General features: G+C 41.1%; 1 protein-coding gene across 1 annotated transcript in view; it reads right to left on the reverse strand.

Annotated features, from left to right (window-relative positions):
- Positions 1-15,973, reverse strand: part of DDX10 (DEAD-box helicase 10) — a 168,454-nt gene that overhangs the window by 89,545 nt on the left and 62,936 nt on the right. The window lies entirely within an intron of this gene.

Below are 15,973 nucleotides of genomic sequence, written 5' to 3' on the forward strand. Positions count from 1 at the left end.
CTGTAAACCCTTTTTTTTACTGTGAAAATCAATAAATATCTATTTAAAAAAAAGCTTTCCTGCTGGCTCTTTCTCATTTCATAGAATCATAGAGTTGGAAGAGACCACAAGGGCCATCCAGTCCATCCCCCTGCCAAGCAGGAAACACCATCAAAGCATTCTTGGCATATGCCTGTCAAGCCTCTGCTTAAAGACCTCCAAAGAAGGAGACTCCACCACACTCCTTGGCAGCAAATTCCACTGCCGAACAGCTATTACTGTCAGGAAGTTCTTCCTAATATTTAGGTAGTTCATGGTTCGGGACAGGGTGGGGGGGGGTCACAGGTATGAGCCTGTGTAAACAGAACACACGTAAAACATTTCAACAAAATGAAGGGGGGCTCTGGAGGTCACAGGAATCTGAAGGGGCACTCTGAGGGTCCATTTAACAGACTGACGCACAGCAATGCGTGGCCGGGCCAGCTAGTATATTATAAGGGAAGTGTACACTATTGGGTTGCCATGCAAGTATTCCAATAAGAGCAATTTCTAAGTAAAACACTTAGAACACTGTGAGAAGACACAAGACAATACCTTTGTTACAGACATAAGACCCATTCAGGTGTTAAGATACCATGTTGGTTTGTTTTTTAAATATATATAGCTGAAAATGCACACACGAACCCTTTCTACTTTTAGATCGGTGCAGGGTAAGCTACTACAGAGTAGATGACAATGGTATTCAGCAAGTTGAGGAAAGCATTCAGCAATGTGTACCAGCATCCAAGGAGAGTGTGAGCCTGAGTGTGGTGTCACCAGTATAAGAACTGAAATGTTATGAACATAGGAGTGTTCCGAGCTGTTAAGCGTTGGAAGAGCTGTTAAAATGAGTAGAGCTGCACAATTCTACACATTTGTGAAACGTTTGAATGTAAAACTTTTCAAACAAAATCTCTGTCCTTCCATTCCTCCAACACATTTATTTGACTTGTTGCACAGCTTTTCCCACCTGCTGCCATGAGTTTCACCAATATTCCTGGAACATTTGCAGCAGGATAAATGCAGAAAGTGACTTCCCATTCTATGCTTTCAGCTGTAATAAAGCTAAGGCTTTGCATGACAACTTACTGAATTAAAAGAATTTCATTTTAAATAGCATCAAACTGCACAGCTTAGATTTTAAATTAAAAAGTGCACTTGAAACTATTGTTTCAAATTATTTCACTGAAATGCTAATATATGATTCTATCTCCACTTTGAACAATTCCATACTACAGATTTTTTTAAGCTGCACTTTCTATCAAAAGGAAGATACACTGGGTAATTTTAGATCAAGCATAATAATAATTATTCAAGAGCCTGGTGGAAGATTCTAAGTTGTATTTATCCTCTTACTTATGGTATGAGCATTTAATTTTGCTTGCCAAAAAGGAAAAAAATCCATATTGGCTTCCTGAGGCCTCTTACAGTAGCATCTGTCAATTTATATCTGGACCAGATGCACAAACATTGCTTTGCATGTTTTTAAATCAGTCTGAATAGGCGTACATAATATACTCCAATGTAGAAACAAATTTTAATGCTTCCATTATGATCAAGTAAATTTATTTCCATCTATGTATGAAATGGGATTTGCTATATTCTCCGCTGGATTTGGAACAGAGCTATTAAAAAAAGAACTGATTCACATTTTAGGGAAATAACGGTTTAACCTTAATTTATTTGCACAGCAGCCTTGTATTTAACAACTTGCCTGGTAGCCATAGCCAATTCCATGAATTCCATGAAGGCGAGCAAGCAAGCTGTCAGAGACTGACGGATTGCTCTCACCCTCCTATGCCAGCCTGCTTCATTTCTGTGTTCAGAAAAAAGCAGGCTACAAACCACTTATGGCAAGCCAATGACTTATTTATTTATTTGTGCATGCCAGTAATTTTTGTGGGCATATTTACAAAGCTTTTGTGGCACAACCAGTGCCCATAACACTGCATGCTCAATGTCATTTTAGATATTATAGTCCAGATTTTGCCTCTTTATAGATTTTCAGCCTGTCCCTTTGTTGTGCTTATTTGTTGGGTTTTTGTATTGTACATTGTGTGTGGGGAAAAATGGTTCACAAATCTGTAAGTTGCCCTGGAGTCCTTTGATGAAGGTCATCTAGCCAAGGATTCCTAATGCCACCCACTGCATGGAATTCTAATCACCTAAATTTAATTACAACTTTCCAAAGAAAATGATGGCTTCCGGTAGCCTCTTTTCCCTGGCGCCTTCAAAAATACGAAGGAGCTTCTTCAGACAAAAAATGAGCTCAAGAGAATTTGTTGCAGACACTTAAGAACGTAAAAGTCATGTTGGATCAACATAGGAAGATGCCTTATACAGAGTCAGATCATGGTCCATCTAGCTCAGGGCTGCCCACACTGACCAGCAGCAACTCTCCAAGGTTTTGGGCAGAGAACATTCCCAACTCAACCTTAAAATGCCAGAAATTGAACCAGGGCAGGGCCTTCTGCATGCAAAGCAGATGCTCTACCTCTGAACTACAGCCCTTTCCTAGACCAAAGGTCACTGGAGTCCAGAGTCTTGTTTCCAACACAGGCCAGCCAGAACCTCTAAGAGAAACTTGCCAAGTAGGCCAGCAAGGAACACATTTGCCAGTCCTTTCAAGAGCCGTACTTGTTACCTGTCTATTTCCTTATCCATTTGAAAGGGCATGCCTTTAAAAGTTCTAAACTTTGTATGTTAGAATCCTAGAATTGTAGAGTTGGAAGGGACCCTGAGGATTATCTAGCCATGCAGGAATAGGCAGCTGTCCCATATGGGGATCAAACCTGCAACCTTGGCGTTACTAGCACCACACTCTAACCAACTGAGCTACGTTAATAATGGTTGCTTGGTCTACTATGATTCATTTTTCAGGTACCCATGCTCATCATTTTACGGCATCTGCAACATCTCCCCAGTATTTCAAGCAGTACAAAGTTACATGCATTGATTAAACTAAAAATATTAGAAATCAATGAACTAATTTAGAGTCCAGGCACTCACTAAACACAGGAGACACTGAAGCTCGATGAAACAGATATGGCTGCTTGCAGCACTGCTATCTCATCAGGCATACAGGTAGGCAAACAAGGGACGTTTGAAACTCTGAAGTATGTTACGTACTTCCCAACAGACCTGAACATTTTTATCACTGAGCATTTCAGCATTTATGCAGAATAACTTCTTACTGGTGGAAGAAAAGCAAATGCAGCAATAAATATGTGATTATCCGAGAAACACAACTGCATCCATCACAAAATAGCACAGCTGTAGCAGCTACAGACTCACTAAACAAACAGCAATAGCCACTAGCCACTGCTTCTGCATACTTCTTCCTCAGCCTGCAGCCTCCTCTCTTCATTTATAACGATAACCTTCACGCTGTGATGTGAGGAATTTTTCACTTGGACACCCCTTGGCATTGCACATACGTGTTCGAGCACCTTTGGGGTTTCCAGCTGTAAGAATTGCACCATAAAGCCTTCAATCAATAGGCTAATGCTTCCCTGACATTTTAATTAAAACGAAAAGGAGCGGAGAATACATAACATTCTAAGAAGACGCTGCTGCAACAAATACATTTGGGTGTCATGATCAGAGCCGAGCATCATGAATTTCCATGAATTCTTGTGAACTCCCTGTTTCTTTCAGTTTCATCATTAGAATCCTAGGACTCGCATGTGTGCCTGCAGTCCTATACAGTGGTGCCTCGCAAGATGAATTTAATTCGTTCCGCGAGTCAATTTGTTTTGCGAAAATTTCGTCTTGCAAATCACGGTTTCCTATAGGAATGCATTGAAATTTATTTATTTTTTGCCCATAGGAACGCATTAATTAAATTTCAATGCATTCCTATGGGAAACCGCGATTCGCAAGACGAATTTTTCACAAAACGAATTCGTCTTGCGAGTCACCATCAGATCGCAAGATGCATTCGTCTTGCAAAAAATTCGTCTTGCAGGGCATTCATCTTGCGAGGTACCACTGTACTTGTTTAACTCAAAGCAAGCCCCATAGAAACCCAAAAGGAACTTGTTGCTGAGCACATACATACAGGATTGCACTTTTAGGCTCTCTTCTTATTTGTCTGACTACAATTTAATCTCATCTTCCCATAGTACTTTCTTACTCGTTTCCCCGTGAGGTCATCTAGCATTAAGCCATTTTCTTTCCTCCCCCCCATTCCTGTCTTCAACCATTATGCTCTGCAATAACCCTAGTCTTCCCACATGTCAAGGTGATTTTCCCTCCATCCCGCCACTTCACATGTCTCTTCTGTACCAATATAACATTCATTGGACCTCCATTGCCTCAGTTCTGCTGTGCTTTCTCCTACCAGTGAAGCCTCAAAACTGCGAGACACTTGAAAAGATACAGAGATATATTAAATAAGAACCGAGAAGTGCAACTGACATTACAAGAGGAAGGAAAACCAGATCACCATATATGCTGCTTTATGTTTATGGCGGTTGTCTAAGGGATTTTAAAATATGTAGCAAGCACCATAAAAAGAACTTTGTTTACTATTATTATTCCCACCATCATCACAATGCACATCATTTGCACCACTGGTGCAAGATGCAATCCTTGCTTTCCCCCCTATCAATCTGTTCTGAATGACCTCAGGGAGGGGAAAAAACAGTATAGAAAACTATTCCTTGTCTGCTTGCCTACCCTGCTGCCTCAGACAAGCCTGTAGCAAATCAGCTGTCAAACTCAATTTTAGGACAGCTGTTAAAGTTACACTTTAATACACAGCTGGGCCTCCCAGCGTTTTTGGTTTTTTGTTTTCAATCAGAAGCCCAAAGAGAAAACTTGCTTTGGTTTTTTTCCCCTCCCTCCAAAAAAGCATTTTTCAGAAGCAAGAAAAATATCTCTTCAGCCCTGTGATAGAATTTGAAGCTTCTGATCATCAGTCTAGGGCTGCAACATTCTGAAAGTTAACTGACCTTTTTGCAGCTTTTGCCCAGCCCATCTCCCACACGACAGTTGGAGCAAATTCAAAAAGCTTTTATCATCTCATGGAATGTACTTTTTTTGCCAATTCAAAGAAGTTAAGGATATAATGTTTTATTACCGACAAAAGGTGGAGGTTCTAAAGGCTAGGTTTCTAACTATATGAAGGGGAAATGCCAGCACAGAAAGTAATGACGAAAAAGATTTGCTCCATTTTAAAATCTCACTATCTTGACAGTTCAAAAAATGTTTTATTTCACTTCCTTTTTTAAAAAAAAAATCACCTTGCCTTTACGTGAGAAAGATTCCCCATGCCCCAAGGCAGCTACAACCATTATAAACATAAGGAAGATGTGCTGGATCAGACCAAAGCCATCTAGTCTAGCATTCTGGGATTCCTAGCAACTAGTATTCAGAGGCAGCGGGGATGGCTAGCATGAAGTCGTGGCTAGCATGAAGTCATCTACAACCCCTTTTGGGACCATCCAAGTTGGTGACCATTGATGAATCTTGTGACAGTCAGCTCCTTAGTTTAACTATGTGCTGTGTGCCTCCTTTTGTCTAACCAAATATTGCCACATTCAGTATGACCTTGGGTCTAGTATAATTGAGGGGGAGTGTGAACTTCTCTCTAGCCATTTTTGCCCATGGAGCCAAAAAGGTTGTCGCCCCTGCAGTACAGCATAGCATTAAATGTGACATGTGTGGGGTTTTGTTTTTTAAAAAACAACAACCACCCTACACTTTCCCTCCTAGTATCAGAAATGTGAGCCTTAGGATTGTAAAGCGAATGGCGCCATCTTTGTTCAAAGCAAAATGCCAGAGGAGGTCCATTGTTATGAGGGTTAAGCAAGTGAGTTTGTTAACCCTGCTGGTTAGCAATTCCCCAGCTATTCTTTTTGCAGTCTAACTTCTTATGAAGAAACAGATGAAGAGCAGAGTGTGAGTTCTGCTGATGGAGAAAGGAAGGAAGGAGCAAGATCCATCTCTCTGCTCTCAATGACCCATTCTCCCACAAAGACATGCAGGAGGGGACACACATTCTGATTCTGATGGGGAATAGACTTTACCTACTCAATTCTATCTACATCACTCCCCCCCACCTCCCCTTATTCATAGTCGGACAGATGGGAGAAAGTACTGAACAGCCTGCTGTAGAAATTTATGCATCTAGCTGCCCGTGAGAGGGGGAGCTCAGGTTAGAAGCGGAATTCAAGGAGCTCCAGAAGCCGAAAATGAGATGGCTGGGAGCTGCACTCCTTCAGTGAGAGGAGGAGGAGCTCAGTTCTGGCAGCGGACAATATATCGGGGGGGGGGAGTCTGGAAAGTTGGAAAATATGTAATAAAGATGAATGGGATGAAGAAAAAGGGGTTGGGGGGGAAACAGACTGGACTGGAATGGGCCAGAGCAGGGATAGGATGAAAATGATCTCTGATTAATTTGTGGACGGATTAAACAGGTTTGAAATTGGAAAATTCTAAGGAGCTAGTCGAGGCATCTGGGGAAACCAAAACCAGGGATGGGGGGGATTGGACATAGAGAAAAAAACGAGGGAAGTAAAATGAGAATTGATAATAAGTGGAACATTTTTGAGGAGAAATTAGAGGCTAAGGGGAAAAATAATAGATAAGTAAGATTAAAATGATTATATAAGAAGAGGTGGAATATTGATGTGATAGAGATGAATAATGATGTGTTAAAAGTTGTTTTTTATAGCAACATGGAAGCTGTGCATTTGGGGATTAAATTACTCAGGAAGGATGGGACGGGGAGGTCGGAATGGTTATAATTAAGTGATATTAATTAGAATGAGTATTTTTCTTTTTTATTATTTTTTCTTTTTATTTTATTTTCATTTTCATTTTCATTTTATTTTTGCTCTGTCTTTTTTGTCTTTCTTTTTTGTCCTTTTTTCTGCAATCATTGGCGATGCAAAATTTTTGTATTTTGTATTTCAAAAAATCCATATATATATAGAAATGTATGCATCTAGCATTAGGTTTTCATAGGGAAATAGAATGCTGAATGATACTATGGAAAGCTGGCTACTGAGCATAGACTTACCTAAGACAATCTTGGTTTCCCCCCAAAATTGGATTTCATGGCAACTTGAAAAGTTCTAAATTTGTAAGTGAATGTGGTTCTTTGGAAAGGCTAAGTAATCCGACAGGCCAGCAAATTAATTCAAACAGATGAGGAAACAGGGTCAGTTTCAATTCATCTCTGAGCAACCTGCTGACCTTCTCCTTGTGACAACTATAAATCGCAACTTTATTATCCCCACAATCCTACTGAAGTGGAAGGACACAATTTCCTCGTGTGCAATGTGACATTCAGGTGCCCCACGTCTCACGGCACAAGCGCAGAATTTCAATTTTGCACTGAAGCCATTTTAAGCTCTGGACATTCAAAAGCTTAGTAGCACTATATGTTGATGGAATTTCAGAGAAGGAAAATGGATTATACAATTATGGTCCATGAAAGTTAAGCATCTTTTCTTGCCTTGAAGGCCAATAGTTAGAAGAAAAAACTGTTGGGGCTATATGTTTTTGCTGGTACAAAACAACAACAATTATTTACTATTTATATGCTACCCATCTGACTGGAATGCCCCAGCCACTTTGGACAGCTTCCAACAAATTATAAAACAAATTATAATACCACACTAAAATATACAACATTAAAAACTTCCCTATACACAGCCACTTTCAGGTGTCTTCTTAATGTCAGAGAGTTGTTTATTTCCTTGCCGTCTGCTAGCAGGGTGTTCCACAGGGCAGGTGTGACTACCAAGAAGGTCTTCTTCTTGGTTCTCTGTAACTTCACTTCTCGCAGGAAGGGAACTGCCAGAAGGCCCTCGGAGCTAAATCTCAGTGTCTGAGCAGAACGATGGGAGTGAAGGTGTACCTTCAGGTATACAGAGCTGAAGTCATTTAGGGCTTTAAAGGACACCACCAACACTTTGAATCGTGCTCAGAAACATACTGGGAGCTAATGTAGATCTTTTAAGACTGTTGTTATATGGTTCCGGAGTTTGCTACCTGTTGCCAGTTTGGCAGCTGCATTCTGGGATTAGTTGTAGTTCTGAATCACCTTCAAAGACAGCCCCACACAGAGCACACCCACAAAATGAAGCTCAGATGATCATAACGTAGAGGTGGTAACCTAGAGCTCCCCAGATATTGTTGGACTACAACAACCATCAGCTCCGGCCAGCTTGGCCAATGATGAGGGATTATGGTAGTTGTAGTCCAACAGGATATGGAGGACCAGAGGTCCCCCCCCCAATGTCATGGTTTTCAAGGTAGGGACTGTCATGGTACAATGAAATGGGTCAGGGGGGGGGCGGTGAAATTATGACTAAGAAGCAGTGTTAGAAACTCAGATAAATAACCTAATAGTCAAACAGCACCTTAAACCTAGGTTATGGCTGCCACAATGTCTAAGCACCTTGCTTTTTTACAACAGAAATAATAATGATAGTGATGGTGATGGTGATGATGATGATGATGATGATGATGATGATGATAATTGTTGATGTTGTTGTTGTTTGTTAAACAAACAGCGGCCTAGTGTTGTGTGTGAACCAGGCTACTGACAACCTTAACACAGATGGAAGCAGAGACAAAGGGGTACAAGAACTGTTATTTCACATTGCAATCTCACCATTTGGTAGATTATTTTGTTAGTAAAGGCTATCTCTATCACCTCTAGGTATCTATGATAAAAGCAAAACAACTGCAAGCCCATTTTGTTTAGTTAGACTAGGAACCTTTACATACCAAAAATGAGAATACTTGGGAAAGGGTTCTCTTATTAAGGAAGGATGCCTTCGTTCAAGAGGGAGTTTCAGAACTGCTCATTTCCCAAAAGTGCAGCTCAATTTAGATTTTCTCCATGGCCAAGTGTCAAAGTGGCAATGTTCTGCAAAATTTAAATAGCTGCCCTACAAAAGCTCAAAGCGACAGAATTTACCCGAGGCTGCCTAATAACGTAACCACAACTTGGGCTGCATTAGACAGCTGACCCTTAAATTATCCTGTGTGAACTCTCACTGCAAGTCAAGGATAGAGCTGTGGTTAAGTGAAGTCGAAGTAAAGGGGCGAGCAATTTTTTTACAAACAAAAACTTATGTATTTAATATTTTTTAGGTATGACTAACCTGCAAAACAAACAGACAATGATGTGCTTGCTATGTGGAAGAGCCAGATTCTACTCCAAGTATCAAGACAGATTTCAGCTTCTTGTTTTCAACATTAATTATATTAAACTAAGAACTTATGCCCCTGTAACACTTCCCAGTTCCACTAACCAGGGAGCTGGAACTGAACGTTTGTGGCAAATATTATGTTTCTAACCGCAAAAGTAGGAACACACCACTGACTGGCGAGGTGTGGAAGAAAAATCTTCAAGCCCTTGCAGTAAGATTTCTTCCAGGCCCAACACATCTGGGAAAGGGCTCTTGGAGATATGCCCTCTTTTTCCTGCCACTGTTATGCTGGAGACATTTGCCAAATGGTTTTGCTCCAATATTAACTTGATGAATGCTAATCCAAGCAACAGAGTGGCTTAAAAGTATAAAGCTAAACCCAATTTTCTACTTCACAGTTTTAAATAGCTGTGTCTTCTGATGGGAGCACTTCCACAAAGTTGCTAGTTATATGATGTGTGAAATCTTAAATGTAACTGACATACATGGCTCATGCTTTAAGAAAACGAAGCCCAAGGATGAAAGACAAGGGTCAAAGGGAAATGTAAATATGGAAGTGTTTTTTTAAAAGCACTTTATAAAAATGGCATCAATAATTTCTTATTAACTGCCCCCACTTGACTCTGCATATAGGTTACTTCAATTTGCAATTCGGGAAGCAAAATAGACTCTTTCATACACAAGCTTGTTCCTACACTGAGTTTATTTTGTCATCCTCTCAGGAAACCCAATCTATGTACTTAATGCAAAATAAAGGCTTATGACACAATAGTATACATTTTTCCTGCATAGATATTGTCTAATGACTTTTAAAAATAATTTTATAAGTTGTTTGTCCTTGTTTCTCAATTTGCTCCTTTTACATGGTTTTGTGTGTATTGTGGAGGTTTATGAATTTCTGTTTAATTATTATATGCTGATATTTTTATTTTATTGTGTTCTAATGGAGTATTAAATATTATTGAAGGAGCATCTCCACCCCCATCGTTCTGCCCAGACACTGAGATCCAGTGCCGAGGGCCTTCTGGCAGTTCCCTCGCTGCGAGAAGCCAAGTTACAGGGAACCAGGCAGAGGACCTTCTTGGTGGTGGCGCCCGCCCTGTGGAACGCCCTCCCATCAGATGTCAAAAGAGAAAAGCAACTACCAGACTTTTAGAAGACATCTGAAGGCAGCCCTGTTTAAAGAAGCTTTTAATGTTTAATAGACTATTGTATTTTAATATTTTGTTGGAAGCTGCCCAGAGTGGCTAGGGAAACCCAGCCAAATGGGTGGGGTATAAATAATAAATTGTTGTTGTTGTTGTATCTTATATATAGTATGTTGTTTATTTTAAAGTTATGTTTTTGACTTTTTTGTATTAGATCAGATTGTTATAAGGTGCGTGTTGTTGTAAGTTTTGCTGTTTCTTCAGCTTGCAAACCACCTTGTGTACAGTAATGTAAAAAGGCAGTACAGTGGTACCTCGGTTTGCGACCGCAATCCGTTCCGCAGAGGCGGTCGCTCGCGGAAGCGGTCGCTCCCCGAACGCACGCTTCTGCGCACGCTGCCCAGATTGCTTCTGCGCATGTAAACACTTCCGGGTCCACGGCGGTCGCTCGCCGAAGCAGTTGCAAACAGAGGTAGACGTAAACCGAGGTTTGACTGTATACAAATTAAAAGTTAAATGAAAATGAAATGGAAAAAAATGATTTGGGGGTAGGGCAGCAATGCACTAAAAAAAATTGGGTAGAATCCAATGCTGCATGAGTTATGTTCCAGTTGTGCCATGGGAGTTCCCCTTACTCTTCCTACATGCCCCCCCCAAAAGTACAGTATGTTCCTGAGGGTTCTCCAACCCTCTTGAGTAGATTTTGAGAAGGCATGGGGGAGCTGCAGGAGAAAAGGAGGGGAAACCTCCATTGTGCAAGCAGAAGTCTGTTGCACAAGTAGAATGACAACGTTGGATGCGACCCTAAGGCATCTGTTGTAAACTAATTCAGGAGCCTGGTGGGACTAGGTTCAGCCGGTTATATATTTTAAATAAAACTAGTAAGAGACTCGATGTATCTTTATTCCAAAGAAAAGGATGAGCATTCTCTCTCTCTCTCAATGATACAGTGGTACCTCGGTTTAAGTACACAATTGGTTCCGGAAATCTGTACTTAACCTGAAGAGTACTTAACCTGAAGCGTACTTAACCTGAAGCGAACTTTCCCATTGAAAGTAATGGAAAGTGGATTAATCCGTTCCAGACGGGTCCGCGGAGTACTTAAACTGAAAGTACTCAAACTGAAGCGTACTTAAACCGAGGTATGACTGTACACCAATCTAAAAACCGGTGCACGTTTGAGGCGGCACTAGAATGCAATAATGCATCTGCTTCACTCACAAATATCACTTTGGGGGGGGGGTGTCATCCAGGAAACTGATGCAAGGGTAGCTTGACTACCAGAACCGAAAAATCAGGGGAGATTACAATCAGATAAAAGGCCCAGTTATGAGTGCCGGATGAAAATACCGAGTGCCTCATTTGTCATTTTATGAAGCTGGTTTTGCAGAAGAAATGCTTTTAGCATGCTTTGGCCTAGGTCAGAAATTTCTGTGTGAACTGCAGGCACACAAGGTCAACCACACTTCTACTTTTTCTGCCCCCCAAAATCACTGAGGGTGAGCAAGGAAGATGTCTAAGAACAGAGCACAGTTTATTTCCATCATACCTATTTATTCCTTGCTGCTGTGGCTGAGCTTATTAAAAACGATACGTAAGCAAGGACATTTCGCTAAGTATATTTGCAAGGTTAAAGCAGATCTGCTTTTAAAACGACTTAATAAACAAGCTGCAGATTTCAAAGGCATACTGACTCAGTGGCATTCTCAAAAACATTGGGAAAGAACAAACCACAGGGGAAGGAAATATCTATTACAGCAGAAACCCCGCTATCTGCACACAGTTAAATCAGTTTTGGAGTAAAGTCACGTGTTGCAAACCAGCACCCCTCTTCCCCCATATAGAGTGAGACCCTACCTGCCCACAGAATGTCTCCAGAGTGGTACATGCTCTGGTTATCTCCCGCTTGGACTACTGCAATGCGCTCTACGTGGGGCTACCTTTGAAGGTGACCCGGAAACTGCAATTAATCCAGAATGCGGCAGCTAGACTAGTGACTGGCCGCCAGGACCACATAACACCGGTCCTGAGAGATCTACACTGGCTCCCAGTACGTTTCCGAGCACAATTCAAAGTGTTGGTACTGACCTTTAAAGCCCTAAACGGCCTCAGTCCTGTATACCTGAAGGAGCGTCTCCACCCCCACCATTCAGCCCGGACACTGAGATCCAGCACCGAGGGCCTTCTGGCGGTTCCCTCGTTGCGAGAAGCCAAGTTGCAGGGAACCAGACAGAGGGCCTTCTCGGTAGTGGCACCCGCCCTGTGGAACGCCCTCCCAGCAGATGTCAAGGCAATAAGTAACTATTTTACTTTTAGAAGACAACTGAAGGCGGCCCTGTTTAGGGAAGTTTTTAATGTTTGATGCTGTACTGTTTTTAATATTTGGTTGGAAGCCGCCCAGAGTGTCTGGGGAAACATTTTCAGTAGCAATCCCACAGTATGTGGCTTCCCCCTTGGCCAGTCAAATCCTAGTCCCATTACTCAGAACTTCTGGTGCTTTCCCCTCTGATAGGGAGGGTAGGCTATCTTCCTTATGATGGAAGGCTTAAACAGCTGCCCAATTTTAGCCTGGTGGGAGATGTGACACTGCATTATGAACTAGTGGGTTTCTGGAGGCAGGAGTAAGCAGAATTGCATTGCCCCCAACTACAGAACAAGCCAAGTACAATATATAGGCGTCCCATTAATCATCACTAAGCAATTAAAAAGTAGCACATTAATTGTCCTCTTGTGTTATGGTGTGATGCACTCGCTACAGTAATTTACTGAGACATTAACACGATTCAGCTGCAGTGCCACATTAAAAGTGAGAACAAGAACACATATTAAAACCTAGGTCCCCAAAGTGGGGGGGGGGGGAGAGAGAGAGAGGATCCTCATTTGTTCCTTTCACGACCATCTAAATATAATTAGACAATAGTAATACATTTGAAACAACCTAGCAAATTGAATTATGGTGCTGGAGGAGACTCTTGAGAGTCCCATGGACTGCAAGAAGATCAAACCTCTCCATTCTGAAGGAAATCAGCCCTGAGGGCTCACTGGAAGGACAGATCCTGAAGCTGAGGCTCCAATACTTTGGCCACCTCATGAGAAGAGAAAACTCCCTGGAAAAGACCCTGACGTTGGGAAAGATGGAGGGCACTAGGAGAAGGGGACGACAGAGGACGAGATGGTTGGACAGTGTTTTCGAAGCTACGAACATGAGTTTGACCAAACTGCGAGAGGCAGTGGAAGACAGGAGTGCCTGGCGTGCTATGGTCCATGGGGTCACGAAGAGTCGGACACGACTAAGTGACTAAACAACAAAGCAGATTGTATATACTACTTGTGAGCAACCTAAATCAAGTCTATATATTTCATTTCATTCATTGCTTATATCCTGCTTTTCCTTTGCAAGGGAAGTCCAAATATGCTAACAGAAAGCAATTCAACCAAAGCAACTCAATTAATACAAAATATGAGAAGTCTCTCTCTCTCTCAAGTCAAAGCTAAATTCATGTCAAAACAGTATCAAAAATACAAATTAATTGAACAACAAGAGTTGTTCTTTTGAGTTTGATGTCCCAACCCACATCTCCCTACAGTACTTGGCCTCTCTGAACAACGATGACAGCTGATTTCACTACAGTATATGGATTTAGTGAAATGGAAGTATCACACCTTAAGGCCTTTGAGAGAATACAGTTTTTTGTAGTATCTTGGACACATTTGCAAAGTATTAAGAGAAGACTAAATAACAGAATGGGATCCCATACCACTGGGATCCCATATTGTGATTTGCTTTCAGCTTCTGGAAGCAAATGACGGACCAACGGCAGAAGATTAATGCCTGACTAGATAGGCCTTCATCAAACGCAGTAAGGCAACTTATACATTCTTATTCCTTAAATCCCAACTGTGGTCGTAAACAGGTTGTTCCAAGCTAATTATGATTCCATCTACAAGATACAATGATTTTTCCAACTAAGTTCTACTCAGAGCTAGATCCACTGAAATCATTGTACGGTACCTAAGTTAGTCATGTCCATAAGCTAACATTGGATGCAATCTGTCATACAGGGAACAACCATTTTGCACACCATCACCATGTGTAAGCTGTTTTCGGCCACAGAAGGCAGAGGAATGGGGCAGGGGCAGAATGGGCTTATGCGCGACTGCTGATGAACGATGACCCAGAATACATGGAGTTTCCTGTAATTTTGAACTATTTTTCAAAACCTCACTCGTTAAGAAGTCACATTCTTATGTTTTAACGATGTCTAGACGTACCACTCTCTTTCAGTCTCTCTCTCACACATACAAAAACACCTGATGAATTATTGCCTGAAATAATCTTTTTTTCCATCAGCTTGCAGATAACATTCTTAAAGCTTTATCTAATCTGACAGCAAGTATCTGCTCCACAGTAGGAACTGAACCTCTCTACAAAGGACACTACACAGCTTGAGAAATACTTTGATAAAGATATCAAAAAATGAAATGAAATAAATATGAATTATTCTTTCCACATCATAAGAGGCAAGAAAAGCTAGGCTGATTGTAAGATCAATTAACATTGCTGGCCAAACCAAGCATCTAACAGCATGGAGGAGAGAGAAAAATAAACCTCTAAACCATCTACCAATCCATCCATCTATTTCTACAAACTTTTTGCAGGTAGCAGGGTTCAAAGCAGCCAACTTTAACAAGCTCCCTTTCTTGAGAAAGATGAAGCAGGAGTGCCTAAAATATTTGATCAAAAATGAAAGGGGGGACCAACACAGATGGTTTGAAAGATGGAGATTCATTCTAAGGAGGGTTTTTTCTTGAAGTAGAGGGAATTTATTTCCCTGTAGATGGGGCTCATTTACCTGGAAAGGTAGCCCACCTAGGAGAATGAAAACTCTGACCTTAAACCCCCCCACTATCTTGCAGCTATCTGCATTTGTAGGAAAGGCTTTGGGAGTAAATCCAGAGGAATAATCTCTATCCACTGCCTTGCAGGACATCTTTGGGAGAATAAAAGGCCGAGGAGTAAACACTACATAAATCTGCAGAGGATATTGGGACAGAGTGACTTTTGCAGCTATTGTTAAAGTTGCAAAACCACGAAGCACCAGATGGAGCGATGGAGAAATTTCTGGAACAACAATGGGATATCAGCTCCGCCCAAGGCATGACGGATAACAGCAACAACCAGGGGAAAGAAAGACATAAGATCTTACAAGGACAGGAATAAACACCATGGACAGAATAATTGCCACACAGAGGAAGAACAAGGATATAGTTTGAGTTTCTCAGTTGTAGCTTTATAAATCATTTAATGTGTCAACACGAATAGAAGCTATTAATATTGCAGCTGTTGTATGAGGGATTATTATTGACTGGAATGTAATGGAAATTGATAATATTTTGGAATGCAGAAATAAATCAAATAATCAATCCATCAAATCTAGCACGTGGGGGGGCAACTTTATCTAAATTACGTAATTCGGTATTTGAGCGATTGGTATTAATAATTTTATTATAAATTGGTATTGTTACAAAAGGATATTATTGGATTGCAATTGAAAACTGATCAAAATTATTATTAAATCTGGAGTGGAGTGCATGAAGCAGTTGGATGGTGCCTTGTTCACCTCCTTCCGGCAA

Source organism: Zootoca vivipara, chromosome 4 (genome assembly GCF_963506605.1).
Source record: "Zootoca vivipara chromosome 4, rZooViv1.1, whole genome shotgun sequence".
In the NCBI taxonomy this organism is placed as follows: Eukaryota; Metazoa; Chordata; class Lepidosauria; order Squamata; family Lacertidae; genus Zootoca; species Zootoca vivipara.